The sequence below is a fragment of the Rissa tridactyla genome, chromosome 1 (assembly GCF_028500815.1).
Source record: "Rissa tridactyla isolate bRisTri1 chromosome 1, bRisTri1.patW.cur.20221130, whole genome shotgun sequence".
NCBI lineage: Eukaryota > Metazoa > Chordata > Aves > Charadriiformes > Laridae > Rissa > Rissa tridactyla.
In genome coordinates, this window is record NC_071466.1 from 101,618,510 (window position 1) to 101,635,836 (window position 17,327).

The following is a 17,327-nucleotide window of genomic DNA, read 5'->3' on the forward strand; positions in this document are numbered from 1 at the left end:
AAGGTTATTGCAAAACTCTCTATAATAAATCTTGGCAACTGTGACACCTAACTCCATATTTATAGCCATTCCCTATCTTGACATCCAGAAATGGGAAGGCTAGCAAGTGAAATAGGAGCTTTTGCACAGTAAAGCAATCTTAAATATCAGGCAGGTTTTCAAAACAGCTGTGCTAGGTTTACCAGATTGCATTATGGAAATGTTAGACACCAAAAAATCATGCATTGATGTGTAAATAAGGAAAAAAATGGGGGTGGTAGGCTGGGAAAGAGAATTCCCTCTGGTATTCTTCCTGCCAGAAAACAACATCAGACAGCTTCCACCCACTAGTGTCTCCTTATCTCCCCTTCAGTTTCCAATGGCTTGCTCTGCAAAATTTCCCCAACTCCAACAAGCCATAAAACCTACTGAGGATTTAAAATTTCTGTTAGATCACCAAATTTTGACCCTCTGTCAATATTATCAAGTTGTGTGAACCAAAACTGTTTTAGCTGATCTTTAAGCAGACATTTGTAACCATAGCTTTTCTCACTGTTGTGCGAAAAAGCTCTCGGTGTTGCCATATAGTCTGAAGCAATATCTAGACTTACACTTTCTAGGGCAGTGAGAAAAAGTGCAATAACAAGAGGAGGAGCAAAGGAGGCTCCAGGCAAGGCGGCTTCTCCAAAGCTACCAGATTATTTGTTCCCCTTGTACATCAAAACCCGCCCAAGCCTGATCTTCAGGTGCTTTTGTTTTGTGACGGTGCCTAAGAGCCAGGGGTCGGGATCAGCTAGCCATATGACTGTCAAAGTGTACATCTTAGTCATAAAAACAGAAGCTTTTTGATACATTCAGGGGTGATTTTGATATCGCTGGGTAAGTGCTATAATTTTGAGAAGAACATTGGACAAACTTTGTCTTACAGCTCAACATCAATCCTTTAATGAAGTAGATTTAAAATCACTGACTCTTTAAAGTAGTTAAAACTCAGAGTTTATGTATAAAACACTATTCTGTGGTGGAAATTCTCCTGCAGACACATTTTCAATTCATCTACTCACCCCTTACGGAGGAAAGGAGGGACGTAAACCAAGCAAAGCAAACATTTCCGAACCTGAAGGGAAGAACTGATAGCTCTGGCTCAATTTCATCAAACATGTAATGCTGTTTGTCGTGCATGGGATTGCGTTTGCAGAATGCACACAGCAAGCAAAATACATGCAGGACTGGCGCAGGTGATTTAGCGTATCAGAAACTACAGTGTAGGTAGCAAACTGATGGCATTGCGTACACTTACAGATGTGAATTAGATAATGAGAGCATGAAGCTGCATAAGCTTGCAGGATAAGGTCATGGGAATTCACATGCTTTCACATTTTGTACTGGGAGCTGTAGCTTCACTGAAATACAACCATCTCCAGTTGGCAAGCGTACATCAAAATCACTCCTAGAGAGGTGCTGGCAACTGATTTCTCCACATTTAAATGCCATGTTGCATTGGCAAAATGAAAACTGGAGGGGGATAATCATGCGTCAGATTGTGGATTAGGCAGTTAGTCTCCATATAATCTCTCCACAACCTCTGCACAATCCCTGTACAATTAACAAGAGGCGAGGGAGACAAAACCCTCCAGAGGGCAATTCGAAAATGAAGTTTATTTTAGGTGCACTGAGCAGCCCTCCTTGGACTCCCGTCTTCAATGGCCTAATTGGAGCAGACTCCTAATGTAAATTACTAAGATTAGACACCTGAAGTAGGATGTACCAGTCCCCTCCACCTTATCCTTATCAACCCATGCCTCTACTTTTCCTATTGTTTAAAAAATGTACTCTCCAAAACCAATTCCAAAAACCTCAAGCTGCTATAAACTTCGGTTCTTGACATAAACTCTTCCTTCAGGCAAAGCATGAGCCTGGTGAAGTCATTTCTGGGACTATCCGTCCAAAGGGAGGCGGGAGGGATCTCTGCGTAAAAGCCCATTAACTGAAATCACCCTGAACAAGCAATACGGATTTAGAGTCTGCCAATTCACGTACTCCTTTGGCCTTCAACTGAAATACAAAGGGAAAAGAAATCTCAGCAACGTACCAGTCAGGCATTTGCCTGGGACCTTAAAAAGTAGCAGGCATCTTTTCTGTGTGTGCTAGCATAAGTATTAATAGACTCTGAGAGGTTCTGCAGTCTGCAGTGAGATTCATGGGGCTGGCTTAGAGAAAACTGCAACTGAGACAAATAGAGTGAAGGGGGACAGCAGGCTAAGTATAAAATAATTATTTGTGCACCTGTTCAAGAGCCATTTTAGTTTGTGCGCCCCAAGAGAAAAAGTGCCATTTGGAAAGCACAAGGGTTTGTGCAATTTAATGATGCTATTATGGTTCCAAGCTCAATGTAACCATCCATATGCTGCTCCTCCTGAAATATTTAGCAATTAATAGAGATAAAAGGCCCTATCACACATTGCATTGTGTCAGGATCATGAAGTCAGGAAGGATAAGCTCATAGATACCCTTGTTTCACAGAAATGCTTTCTCCCATTTTAATATGCCCACTTTTCCTGCTGTGTTGGCAAATGAAAGCATGAAAAATGAGTAACAAGTGGAGCAGGCTCTAGAAAAGCAGCTTCAGCTTGGAGAACAGATAGTGTTCCAGTAGATACGCTCCTAGCACTCGGGAAGAAATTTAAAGAACAGTAGTTTACAAGAAGAAATGAATAGTTGTGCAAATCTCCAAGGAAGAAGAGGCCTCATATTGCTCTTTTCAGTGGGGTTCCCTTTTATGGGAAAAGCTTAAGAAACTAGAACACAGCCATTTTTTAGACTAGCATGATATAATACATCCACAACACAAACGCATGGACTCAGATAAAATAGACAGAGGAAAAAAAAAACATTCCCAGAAAGTACATTAGGAAATGTAGGAAGGTGTGAAGAGGAAGGGCGAGGAGAGAAAGGAAATGCAAATAAGGAGAATTAACAAACTAAAGCAGTGCTGATTTAAAATACTACTTTTGTCTCAGAAGGAGAAAAAATAAGATCACTGGTGATCCATGGTCACAGAGCAACAGATGAGCTGTGGACCTGTGCTTTCAGCTAATCTCAGAAAAAAAAAATATACAGAGAAACTGATATGATTTGTGAAAATGTAGATTGCTATTATTTATGTTACCCGAAAAGCCACAAGCCCATTCTGCTTCCCACCAAATAGGTGCATTAGTTTGGAATATAGGTAGTTTAACACAAAGTAGACACAAAAGGTGGTGTGTAAGGTGGAGTAGCCTGGAAAGGATGCATCCTACAAGAAAAACGATTTAGGATGATGTCTGGTAAATGTCGTCTTATTTCTAGTTTCAGCTAGGTTTTCTGAGACAAGGAGGTTTAGCTAAGGTGTTTGTTAGTGTCTGAACATGTGCATCTGCCTGTTCGTCTGGCAGCTGCCCTTCCTTCCCAGGAACGTCGTATCTGTTGGACAATTTCAACCAAACCTGAGAGTGGGGAAGTAGCGTCAAGGGTACCACCTTCCCACAGAGTAAGTCAGGAAGGAGGGTGGGTAAAGATGCTGTTAAGCACCCTGAAGGAGGTGGAGGCTTGTTTGCAGTGCGAGATCAGCCCTTATTATGCACCAGAGAAGTCCCGCGGCACACAGACCCAGGACTCCGCCGGTCGCCGGGATACACCTGTGGTTCCTTCGGACGCCACGTCGGGGAGGGCACACCTGGGCAAGGCGGGACTATGCCGGGGCAGACGGCGGGACGACAGCCTGCCGGGGCTGGTGCCCGCACTCCGGTGGGGAGAGAGCCAGCGCCTCGCCCCCTCCCACTCCCGCCGTGTCACCCACCCCCACGGGAGGTGACGGAGCTCTCCGGCGGGGGCGGACCCCCACTCCCCCCATCACACCTCCGCTAGGCGCCGCTCCCCGCCTCGCTCCCCACCCCGCCGGCGGCAGCTTGCCTGCCCCGCTCGGGCCGGGGGGAGGCGCAGGCAGCGGGCAGGGCCGCCCCCGCGGAAGGAGCGCGCCGCCCCCGCCGCCCCGAGCTGCCCGCAGGTGGCGCTGCCGGCAGCCCCGCTCCGATACGCCGCCGCCGCTGCCGCCGCCGCCGCCGCGCCGGCCGGGCTAGCGCAGCCCCCCGGCGCCGGCCGCAGCCCCTGGGCCCGCCCGCGGCTGCCTCTGAGGGGCCGTGCCTCCCCCGCCCGCCCGCCCGCCCGCCGCGCTCCGCGCCGCGCATCGCCGCCTCCCTCGTTTCCACACACACACGCAGACACGCGCGGCGCCGCCGCGGCCGTCCGGTCGCCCCCCAGCTCTCGCTACCAGCGGAGCGAAGCGGCCCGGAGCGGAGCCCCGGCAGCCGGCGGGTGCCGCTTGCCCCGGCGTGCCCGTCTGCGCGGCGGCGGAGCGGCGCGGGAGGGTGGGCGAGCGGCGTGGGGAATGGAGACGCCCGACAGCATCCTCGGGGCCGTGTGACAGAGAGCGGCGCTCGCACGCGAGCACGCACCCACCGGCTGGGAGCCGGAGCCGGAGCCCGGTGCAGAGCCGGTGCAGAGCCGGGCAGCGCCGCCCTGCCCCGTCCCGCGGGGAGCCGGCATGGAGTGAGAGCAGCGTGCCGCCGCCAGGTAAGGCGGGGAGGGTAACCAGAAGGGAAGCGGTGGAGGTGCTGGCTCGGGGCTTGCGTTTTGGTGCCTGTGCCCTTACGACTCGTTGCTGCCGCGTTTTTCCAGCTCCCCCACCCCCCGCCTTCCCCCCCCTAGAAACGCCTTTCCTCAAGCCCCCCGGCAGCCACAGCGGCGGTGCCGCGGGATACGGGGTGCGTTCCTTATGTAACCGGGGGGCGAGCAGCCTCGGCCGCTTTCGGCTGGGCAAACGGCGAGCTGGCGGCGGGGGAGCCGCGGCCGAGGTGGGGACACGACGGGGAACCGGGCCGGCCCCGGAGGCCCTCGTTTCCAGCTGCCGTCGCGGAAGCCTCCCGCGTGGGAGCCCCGGCCCCACGCCCTCGGGCAAAGCGCTGCCGCCGCGACGGGGCCGGGACTGCGGTGGCGTCTCCTCGCCTCGGGGCTCGACAGCGGGTACCCGCGGGCAGGGGCGACCAGGGACGACGTCCCGCCCGGCCGCCCCCTCCCCAGCGGCGCTCCAGCGGCAGCGCCGAAACCGGGAAGAACTTCAAAGCGGGGGTGGAGGAAGATGCTGTTTTGGCTGCTCTCGTCTCACTCCTCCTCTGGGAAGGCAACGGGGGGCGGCTGCGCTGCGGGGAGCTGGGGTCGCGCTGGGCTGAGGAGTGGAGCGCTGAGGGCAGCTCGGGCGAGGCTGAGGGGAGCCAGGGTAGCACTGAGGGCAGCCGGGACCAGGCTGAAAGAAGCCGGAGCCAAGTTGAGGGGGCGGCGCGGCCCCAGCCCCACTGGGCGGGCAGGGCGGGGAGAGAGCCTCCGCCGTGGGAGAGGGGCAGCGGGAGAGGAGGGGAGGGGGTGCTGCTTACGAAGGGGTGCCCGTCTCCTCTTGATTTGAGGGAGAGCGAGCTCGGTATCACCATGGCGACCTGAGGGAGGAAAGAGCTAAATAAATAAATAAGTAGGAGATAACTACCCCCTTCTCCTCCCCCGGCCCCCGCCACTGTGCCTTCCCGGCCAGGTCCGGTCCCAAAGGTGGGGAGAAAGATACCACAGACAAAACTTTTCTCTCCCGGTAAAAAAGGCGGCGAAGGGCTGGGGGACCGTGGTGGGGAAGGGGCCGCCCCACACGGCTCAGCGAGCCGCGGTTGCGGGGAGTCAGATGCCACCGAGTAACCGCGCCCGGAGCCTCTTCTTCGGCCGCAAGGGGAGGAGGAAGCCGCTTCGGGGGGAGCTCCTTGTGGCTGCTTATTGCCGCGCCAGCCGTGTCCCCCCAGCTGCGATGTCCTCCGCTCCCCGGCCGCTCCGGGCAGCGCCAGCTCCCGTGCGCTGTGCCTGCGGCTGCGGGGCCGGGCCGGCCCTGCTTCAGCACCGCGGACAGCGGCAGCTTCAGAACACTGGTCAGCGCCGGGGCGGCGGGAGCGCGGCGGGCGGGGGGCCGGAGGGGGCCTTTGGATCGGGGCCCTGGGCTGGGAGGGCCGAGGGAACGCCCCGACGGTGTTCCCGCGCCAGGAAAGGTTGCCTTCCTCTGCTAGAGCCATCTCCAAGTACGGTGCCACTTCCTGCCGGGTGCCGGGAGCCAGGGGAAGCGTCACCTAGGGCCACTAAACTTTCCCGAGCCAAATGCACACAGAAGCGGAGAGCAAACGCATTAGAAATGGCATCATTTAAACGAACTTGCTCAAGGTTGTTTCTTATGACTCTTTTGCAGTGGTTCTCAGTAACTTGTTATAGCTAACTGGTTCCCCAGCAGGACTGTTCACACATATGACATCCATAAAATGAGTCCTGCGGAAATTGTGTTCTCGACTTGTTTTTCTTAAGAAAACTTGTTGAGAAATTGCACTTGAAGAAATTGCACTCTTAGCTTAGGGAGCTATCCTGCTGCTGAGGTGCACAGTTATACAGGTGGAATTTGTGCCAGTCAGACAGACACAATCAACTAACCAGAAAAACACCTCCTGATCAAGAACTGTTCCCCTCAGACATTTGGTGACTGGTTTAAAGAAATACACAAAGTAGGTGGAAAAAGTATGCAGGTTAGTGATAATTCACCAAAAGCCAAGAGATATTTCTTGCGCTGATAGGCTGTAAATTATTGGCTCAGTTTTCCTATACATATCTCATGCTAGTAGTTACATATGCAATTATTGCTTCAGACTATGAAAAAATATTCTAGAAAAGCAAACAGCATAATGAATAATATTCACTGGGGAAGATAGAGATGGATTAGTCACTTTTGTGCTGTTCACTGTGTCAGAATGTTCTTTTTTCATTAAGCAAACAAGATTTATTTAATCTTGCCTTGGTCCTGTTAGGCAGTAAACTATAGATACATGTAGAATTATTGGGTTTGAATCCAAGTCCTCAGCCTCTTGAGGTTATGCTTTAACTATAATCAAGCTGTGAAATCACACCAGCTACTGGGTTCCTTCTTTGCCTGCGTTCCTTCTTTGTTATAAAAGGTCTGTTTCAAGTAAGTCCTAGCTTAGCAGAGACAGCCACATAGATGAGTCCTATTCATGCATGGGACTTAGTCGGGCTTTGTACTTATGCAGGGACTCCAAACAAATTCATCTTGAAGAATAACAAGTTGAAGTAAAGTCTTTTTAACTGTAGATCCACAATTTGCCCTAACTACACTTCTTGACAAGCCAAGTGAACTAATGAGTTAAGCCTTTATGGAAACAGAGACCTGAATTTCTTAATGATGGGACTCACATCTTCAGACCTATCTCATAGGGAGTGTGGAAATAAAGGACTGAACTGTAAGTATGGTCTTGGGAACTCATTACTTTCCTGTAGGAAAATGAAGAGAAGTAATAGAATACAGCTCTTCAGGGCAGTTACCAGACCATTTATAATACTTCAAGCTATTGATTTTGTTATGTAAGGCAATATTCCTGCAGCGTCAGAATAATTTTATCAGATAATTATAAAATGATTTTGCCCTATAAGCAACATTAAAAAAATTAATTATAGGAACATCAACAGAAAACCCCACAACCTTAATCAGTTTAGTAAAAGACAGAATTATTTGTGTAATTTCTGCCAGTGCATTTACATCATGTTCAGTATGAACTTTCCAAGATACATAATTTCACTGCAGAAAATACTTATTTGTTTTTCATAAGCATGTATTTGCAGCCTTGTTTTATATTCATTTTATTGAAACATGGTATTTTGAAAGGAAGACAAGTTCTCTCCTTCAAACTATGCAAGAGAAAAAGAATTTAATTTACATTTTCATAAAATATCAATCACAACACATTTATTCAAATATTTCACAGCTATAGGCTCTATGTTGTTCTTTCTTTTACCTGCAAAATATCAGAAACTCTGGACAGTGTTGGTGTAAGATTACTGGGTTTGTCATGATCTTCTCATGGTATTTTCACATATACAAATAGATTTTTATTCAGGTCTTGTTTATATGCTTCTTTAAAAGTAAGAAGTAAAAGAATTCATATTAGCATTCTTCCAAAGAAGTTAAACTATATTTTAAGTAGTAGTTCTTGAAGCGTTACAGAGAACACATTTCTATTTTATTATTTCTTTTATTTTTGTTGTTGTTAAAAGCTTGGGAGCTCTGTTCAGTGTTTTCATCATCTGCTTGCGACAGAATGTTGCTTTTTAATTGGGACAATTAAACACTGTCAGTTTTTAAAAAGAGCTGTGGTTTAGGTTAATGTGTTTGTTACATTTATGTGAACGTACAATTATTACTGGTGGAGGCAGCTTGATACAAGAAAACAATATTCCTAGTATATTAAGTATCAATATTTAAATATTGATCATGCAGAAAGAGAATGATGTTTCTTAAACAATGAACACTAAATTTACCAAACAGTAAACCCAAGAAAAGAGTTTTAATTTCATTCCCACTTGATAGTGACTTCCTGGAAGATTTTTTTGGTTTTTCCCCCAAAAGTGTGCATGGGATGCTTTACTAGAATACTATGGATATTGGAAATACAATTTTATTATATGTGTGTTACGAATAGCTGGAATAAAAGTATTGAACAATAGGAGGTTACTAACTCCACCTTTTCACACAGCGCTGCAATTTTTAATTATGGCCAAGGATTCTGGCTGTCATGGAAGCATGAAGCGATCTGGCAGAGCCTCATGACAGTGTTGTGGAGTCTCTGTCAAAAGGGCAGCCCACACCAGGCCATCCCAACCCAGCATACTGCAGGAGGTGAATGGAAGCTGTCCTGGCCATGCAGGGGCTGGAGGAGGAAAGCCTTTGTGGTCAAAAGTCATGTGCAGAGCCTGGAATGTTTCAGTCATACACATTAGTCCAGCAGCTGCAAAGTCATTGTGCTGCAGATATGAATCATGTCCATAAGGAGGCTCAGAGCACCACCCTCATTTAACTCATCACCCATGGAATGCCTAGTAGAATATCATGCAGGGCCAAGGGAATTTGACAACTAAGGAAACACATCTTGTTTATATTTTAAAGGCTCATTAAAATGGATTTTTGCTAGCTAGTACCATGCACTCTATTCACGAGCTTTTACATATGGCCAGTAGAACATCCTGTCTTCAGATACAGGGGGAAAAAAAAGAAAATTTTAAAGTTCTTAAAAAATACGCAATTTCTACCAATAGTTCATGCAAATGGACCTCAGTCACACAATGCCCAGTAAAATCAGTGAAGATCTGCATGAGTGCGAGGACTGTACACAGTCCTGACTGCACAAGCCCCAATTCATGCCAGAGGTTGCAGAAGAAGTTCTAACATAACTGAGAAGAACCTCTAACAGAAGTTTGCTCTGGAGTATGAGTCGATAGAGTTTTGAATTTAAAAAATAACTAAAAGGTGAAAAGCCATTGATTCCCTGCTTCTATTTGCCAGTTACAACTTCAGGTTAGCCATTGATGGTATCTGGGTATGAGGTACAGCATGATATTCCTGGTATAAGGATCCACAAGAATAGGAGTCATACTGTTATTGTAGGTCTAACTGACAATAAGATCAGAAATGCCCTCAGAAGACACATTGCCTTATTACGATAGTATATATCACATTAGTATTAGAAAATGAAAGGTTCATTCTATCAGGCCTCAAAATGAATGCAAGTATATGGCTGGAAGCGCACATTCATGATATACAGCATTCTTCTGTTTGATATTATTTGCTTCCAAGAAGCATTTGCTTTCTTCTGTCACATTGGTAGGAAAATAATGTAGTATATCCAAAGGCAGACTAGCCTTGCAGTCAGAAAACTCTAACATTTTCACGCATAGCTTGCAATTCACAGGAGTAAATTATGATTCCACAGAGATTTAAGTTTTTTAAAGCACTTGCATTAATAGCACTGTATGTGTTAGTGCAGACAGTGAAGGCTCATTCAAATATTTAAGCCAGAGAGACTGCTATTAGTCCTTACTGCCAATGGCCTACCCTTTCTGTCATATGCGTAGTGAATGGTTCACACTGAGAGAGGTCAGCTTCAGACTTTGACGTGTAAGTGGGCATCTGAGCCTCCCAACCAGAAAAGCCTCCCAACCAGAGGAAGCATCTGACTCATCCTGACACAGAGACTTCAGGACGCTGGCACAAATGTAAAGGTGATCTTTGTCTTTTGGTCTTGAGGCTGTGCCACATGATCCTCCTGTGCCCCATGGCTAAAGGCAGTGTTTGGAGACAGTGTGGGTGGGGAGAGGTGCTTTAGCACAAGCTTGGATATGTTTCTACATCTCATCACAGGCCTGCAGAAACAGCCTTAACCTTGACTTTGAAGTCACTTCATACCCATTGACCTAACTGTGTTGGGTCTTTAAGTCCAGCTGTGCCTTTAGAAAGAGAAGTGCTAGTCTGATTGCTACAGTAACAGCAGTGATGGCATTTGATAGGCAAATAAACACTAAATATCATAGGTTTGTACAGCTGTTTTGTATTATTCATCATTAATTTAATCTACATCGACTGTAAGAGCCTGACCTGAAGAGGCCACCATGTGCAGGATTTGTTGGGACTTGCTGGAGCATAACGCTGGGGCTTGTCACTGGCATTTGTGCTGAATTATCAGAAAAACTTCTGGACAAGAAAACAATAATGTGCAGATTGAAAGGGTGAAATAGAAGGCTGAAAGAACGAGCAAGATGATGAGAGAGAGAGCACACGAGAACATAGTTAATTCAATGCTCTAATCAACTGTGTTCTGCAGTGCTTTATCATAAGCATCCCTGCTTTAGGCTCACCAGCTCAGAGCGGTTTTGCAGCATTGCAGGAAATCCTCTGCTTTTGCTTTCCATTTAAAAAAAAAAAATCTCATTGTGTCCTGTCAATAGACAACTTTGTCAGTGAAAGCAAACGAGAAATTATCATATAATTTAGTATTTATCATAATCAGGAGCAGGGGTTCATTAGAACAATGAGCAATTGCCAAATTATTCCTCAAAGTATTAATTTGAAAAATGAGAAAATAATGACATTTCCTACCTTCTTGCTTTTTCTCCCCCCCTCCCCCTTCCGTTGACACACACAGTCTGCAGTTTCTATCAGCTTGTCAGATCAATTTCCCATTCTTGAAAAGAAGCATTTATGCTAAATGATTGTAATTAAGAATCTCCTTCTTCAGCTCAATAGCTGTCTGGACATGGAGAGGGAATTCCCCATTGATTTCTATGGGTCCAGGTTTTCACAGAAAAAGCTTCAATAGGCAATGCCTGCTTCAGAAGTATAGCCTCCCTGGGCTCCCTATAGGATCAGTGAAAAGAGCTGGACGACTCTGAAGGGCAACTCTATAGAGCAACTTTAGCTCACCAAAGATCTCAATTAGACCTCTAGAGGTGTCACATTTTGGTGCCTCAAGTTTCATGGGATGCGTCTCAAGTAATTAAATCAATGTGGCAGTCTACACTTGCTGAAGGCGTGATGAATCCCTGTCTTCAGAGCTTCCATACAGAATGGTACCCACTGAACTTCTTCATTTGCATGGTCCTACATCACTGCCTTCCTGGCTGACTGATAAAAATCTCAATATTACGTAGAAGTCAGGCTTATTTTTTTCTCCCATTGTTTCTGACACTCCCCAGATGCAGCACGAAGTAGCTCAGTGCTTCCTGGTCCCAGAGGTGGCCTTAGACTACCATAGTTGGAACCAACAGCAGCAGCAGGGAGACCATAGTTATGCAAGGAAATGAAAGGAAACCTTTTTTAGTAATTAAAACCAGCCACTGTTCAGGGATATCAAGGTTGTCATCAATTGCAACGGGCTCTGATTCATGGCCTCTGTGTCAATGCAGAGAGGAAAGGAGGTTGAGCTGGAAGGGAAGTACAGGAAACCGTGCCGGCTTCGGTACAGTCCTGGTGCTGTACTCTCTTTAGTGTGCTGCTGGCTTTCTCCGGTACAAATGCAGGAAAGCATATCAGTTAGATGGGAAATAAATAAAATGCCTCATTTAATTCTTTACTAAATGGGAACTAGGGATTATCAAATCTTCACCCAGCATCATTTTTACATGGGAGGAGGAGAAAGGAGGCTATTGGATTGCAGCCCATTAGCGCTACCCAGTGCGGTGTGTACGTCAAACTGGGGCTGTCTCATAAAATGCAGTGTCTCTCCAGTAATCTTGCAAACCTTAGCTGTTGTGAATTGCTGTATAAGAATCCTAATACTTCAGGTAGTTAATCATGTTAAATAAACTAGATACATGTTTATCTCAGCCAAGTATCTGGCAGGGATATGAACAATCTTTACAAAGCTGCTGTATTCCATCTATTAGGCATAATTACATTAAAGCATAAAGTGCATCAGAAGTCTTTTAGGATTACAAACAAAGCAGCGTTAATGTACGTTCCAGAAACATACCGAAGTTACTATTAAAATCAGAGAGAAACATACAAATAGAAGATTGTAGTTACTAAGAAAATATTCCAACAATATCTGCGATATTCTAGTGATGGTGACTGTAGTTATATGTAGGATATTTACAATTTGATTTTGTGGTAGTTGTTTTTAAGTTTTGACTTTGCACTTGTGAGCGCTATGCTGTATGTGAGAACACAGCTGTTGTGTAACTGTTCTCCAGACATTCATTACCATTACTTTTTCTCTCTACAACTGGACTTAACCTTTTCAGAGGTGACCACAAATTTCTGCTGCATCCCAGTGCCAAATTCTGGGTCTGACTGCATTCTTCATTGCTAGTCAGGGATTGCAAAGCTATGTAAAAATTTAAGAGGGTCAAAAGTTGGAGGAGGTGGGGAGGAGAAGGGCTCAAGAGAGAAGGAATAAAGACACACAAAAAAGAAAGGAAAAAACCCTAGAACTGGATCATAAACGCTCCCATATTCAGAACAGGCCATTCCATAGTTCTGGGATGGCTCACTGAAATGTAGGCCAATTTGCAACATCCAGATGTTGCTGGTCACTATTTCCCTTCTCTCTACCCCTTGCAACTAGCAAATGTATGGTTTTAACTCGAATTCACCTCTTACCAGATCACAGGGCTCAGAAATGCATTTCACAAGAAGCTACAGCAGTTAATACACTAACTTAGCACTATGAAAGCCTTTGCCTTCTGGATATATAAAAATAATTACAAAGGTATTCTAAACTGCTAACCAGAAAAGAAATAGTACCCACTGTGCAAAAACAGCAAATGTCTGTTATTGTCACACTGCATTCCAGCAGTGTTTGCTGCAGGAAATAGCTTTGCTATTTCATGAAGTAAGAGGTAACAATAGCAGATATGAAGCCAATGTATCTCCAATCAGAATTTAAACTGAAGTATTCTATAAGTCAAAGAATTTAAAAAAAAAAAAAAAAAGAAAACCCACCTCAAACAAACAAAACCAACCAACAGACAGACAAAATTAGGAAGAAGTTCTGGCTTGAGCTGTTTGCAAAGAGCAGAACTCATGGTTTGTTTGTTGTTTTGTTTTTAATTACAGCTGCATTCAGAAGCCAGACTGGTGGGTTTGGAGGGTCACACACAACTCACATCTTAGAAGAGAATTAAGCTGCTGGCTGGTAGGAAAATCAGTAGATGCTTAGAGATGCTGAAGAGAAAAGATGTATGATATTATCATGAGGGGAAATAGTAATAACAAAAGGAAATGGATGAAGCCTAGCTGGAAATGTATAGCAACAGTAAATCCTACCAAGCTGTTACAGAAATAGAATCACAGAAAATATGTGATCTTGTACATGCATTTTGTCAAAGGGCATTAAAGTCTTTCCATTAACTTAAACGGGTTTCATATCAGACCTTAAATGTAAATTTATTTTAAATAGGCTGGTATATAGGAGTGAAGGTTCTGACATACGGCTTCCTTAGTACATCTCAGGATGACTTCATTACTTAAACCTGTCATCAGAAATCTTTGTATAATTCAGCCTAAACTTTGGTCCTATTTGTGCTACATAATTCTAAGTTTGCAGCCAGCGGATAGAGGGAAAGTGATCATGGAATCATGGAATCATGGAATCTTCAGAGTTGGAAGGGACCTCTAGAGATCATCTAATCCAACTCCCCTGCTAGAGCAGGATTGCCTAAAGCACATCCCTCAGGGCTGCATCCAGGCGGGTCTTGAAAATCTCCAGAGAAGGGGACTCCACAACCTCCCTGGGCAGCCTGTTCCAGTGCTCTGTCACCCTCACTGTAAAGAAGTTTTTCCCGTGTATTTGAACGGAACTTCCTATGTTCTAGCTTGTGCCCATTGCCCCTTGTCCTGTCACTGGGAACCATTGAAAAGAGCCTGGCTCCGTCCTCCTTAAACCCACCCTTTAGATACTTGTAAACATTAATCAGGTCCCCCCTCAACCTTCTCTTCTCCAGGCTAAAGAGTCCCAGCTCTTTCAGCCTTTCCTCATAAGGGAGGTGCTCCAGTCCCATAATCATCTTGGTTGCCCTACGCTGGACTCGCTCCAGTAGTTCCCTGTCCCTCTTGAACTGGGGAGCCCAAAACTGGACACAGTACTCCAGTTGTGGCCTCACCAGTGCAGAGTAGAGGGGAAGAATGACCTCCCTCGACCTACTGGCCACAGTCTTCCCTATGCAGCCCAGGATGCCATTGGCCTTCTTGGCGACAAGGGCACACTGCTGGCTTATGGATAATTTGCTAACTAATCAGCAGATCTACTTAATCCTACACACCAACATGGGAGGCAAAAAGGAGGAGAATAGTGTAGTTCTGATGCAGCTAGATAAACATGTATTGACGATTAGTAGAGAGGTCAAAATTAGAACTATTAGAACTAAAAGTTAAAGGAAATTTTTAAAAAGCTTCTCTCCCCAAATAAAAATGTTTACACAAGTAACTGGAAAATAAAATGCTTTACCTTTATACTGACCATGAATATTTCCTCTGTCCCAATGATGAAGAACCTAATCTTGTATGTCCTACCAACTTTCAGGATTTTGTTCAGTGTGAAAAGACTCTTGTTCAGTGCATGTATAGTTATTACTCTAACTTAACCCCTGTCACGGACTTCTAATGAACTCAGAACAAAACCTAATAAACAATACTGAATATAAGAATTATTAAATCATTTCACAGAATTATGGAAAAAAATAGGTTAGAAGGGAACTCTGGAGGTCTCTAGTCAAACCTCACCAGTGCCAAGCAGAAGGAAATAATCCCTTCCCTCAACCTGCTTGCTGATTTATTACTAATGTACCCCAGTGTAGATTCAGGCTTAATTGCAGTAAGGGCACACAGCTGATTCATGTGCAACTTGCTGCCTGTAGAACCCACAGGTCCTGTTCTGCAGTGTTGCTACCTATCAAGTTGATCCCCAGCCTGTATTGACGCATGGCTTGCTCTTTCACAGGTGCAGGACTTCACATTTGTCCTTGTTCATAAGGTTCTTGATAGCTCATTCCTCATGCTTGTCTAGATCCCTCTGAGTAACATCCTTATCCTTTCTGTGCATTAACAGCTCCTTCCAGTTTGGTGTCATCTGTAGGCTGGCTGAGATGCCTTCAGTCCTGTTGTCCCGGTCACTGATGAAGGCATTAACACTTGCCCCAAAAAGTATCAACCCCCAAGGAACACCATAAACTGTTAGACCTGAAACTGTAAACACTTCAAGTTCAAAGGTCCGGACAATTTTCCACCCCTCCGTACAGTCTACTCATCCAGTCCATTTGTCCTTGTTTGGCTAGCAGGAGTTGTGGGATAGTGTCGAAAGTCTTGCTAAAGACTTGCTACTCTGCCCTATTCCACAGACCAAATCATTTCATTGTAGAAGGCTGTCAGATTGGTCAAGTATGATTTTCCAAGGGATAAATCCAAGTTGACTCTTCCTGGTCATGTTCTTATCTTTCATGTGTCTGGAAATAACTTTTTTGAGAATTTCCTCCATAATTTTCCCAAGGACTGAAGAAAGGCTAGTCAACCTGTAGTTCCCTAGATCCACCTCGTCTTTCTTAAAAGGAAGGCATATCGTTTTCCTGTTTACAGTCATCGTGGAACTCCTTATGTATTTTGACTTTTAATATTCTCATGTTCATTATTCTCATTTTTAAATGTCATAATTCCTTCCAGTTTGAGTATCCTCATCTCTTGCTGCTAACTTGGCTGTTTCTCAGGCTATAACTTGATTTTCTGTGTGAATAGTCTATCACAGAGTGATTACTTGGCAATCATTTAAAAATTCGTGTCATATTTCTAGAAGGTTTATATTTCATTTGTAAAGCTTTCTCCTGCAGAAAGTAGGTGTACACAGCATCACAGCCCAGAAATGGATTTGGAATTTTTCTTTATAAAATGTTACCTCTACAGAGTTCCTACCCTCACCAAATACTTTATCTATATTCTTTCTGTGTGCATGTGTACTGGAATAGGAAGCTGCTTAATTTGGAGAAACTTTTAACTCATTTACAGCAAAATAAGGTAAATGTTAAAAAAAGGCATATGTTAAAAAATTTTAATCATTCATTTGGCAAATGTTTCTTGTATGAGTAGCTCTGTACTACTGAAGTCTGTAGAGCTATCCGGGCATATACAGTTATACATAGAAGTTTTGGTTCAGTTACTTCTGAGTCCTTAACATGAGCTTGTTTTCTTCTGATATTTTCAACAGTGTATTTTTGATACTAGTCATACATAAAAGGTAGCTGCCCCTTTTGAAGTGAAAGAGAGTTTTCCTACTTGTTTCCGTGGGAATAAATTGAAACTATTAATTAACTTTCTGTCACCTATATCAATCTTCATGGAGGAACTTTAGCATAGTGATATTTTCCTCATAGGCATATCCTTATGAGATAATAATTGAAAATGTGAATTAACAGCATTAACTATCACACAATCAGGTTTTTTTTCCTAAGAGAGTCCAATTTCTGATTGACTTACACTGCTACAGTAGTTACTTGAATTACTCTATTGCCATTCCAGTCAACTAATAAAAGCACAGCAAGAACGTTTCCAGGAATTATGAAACAAGTATACCCCTGTTCTGCTTTGCTTTTGATCAAGCTCTTTTCTCCAGCTTCTTTCTTAGCTCCACTAATACAAGCGTCTATATGCTAGGCCACCACAGCTGTTTCAGGTACTGAAATAAACTAAATACTCATTATTTACTCCCCCTCAAGTGGCTGATCTTTCCTTTGTCTTCTTTTCCCCTTGCTCTTTCTCCCGCTCCTTATATCTGTAGCAAAAAGCATTTTTTGCTTCCTATGGTTTGTCAAGGCTGATGAACAAAGCCTTTTATCCCCACTGGGCCTCTGAAAATGTGCCACAGTTACCCTCCACACTTGGAGGGACTTCCCGCATCCCTCCTAAAGGA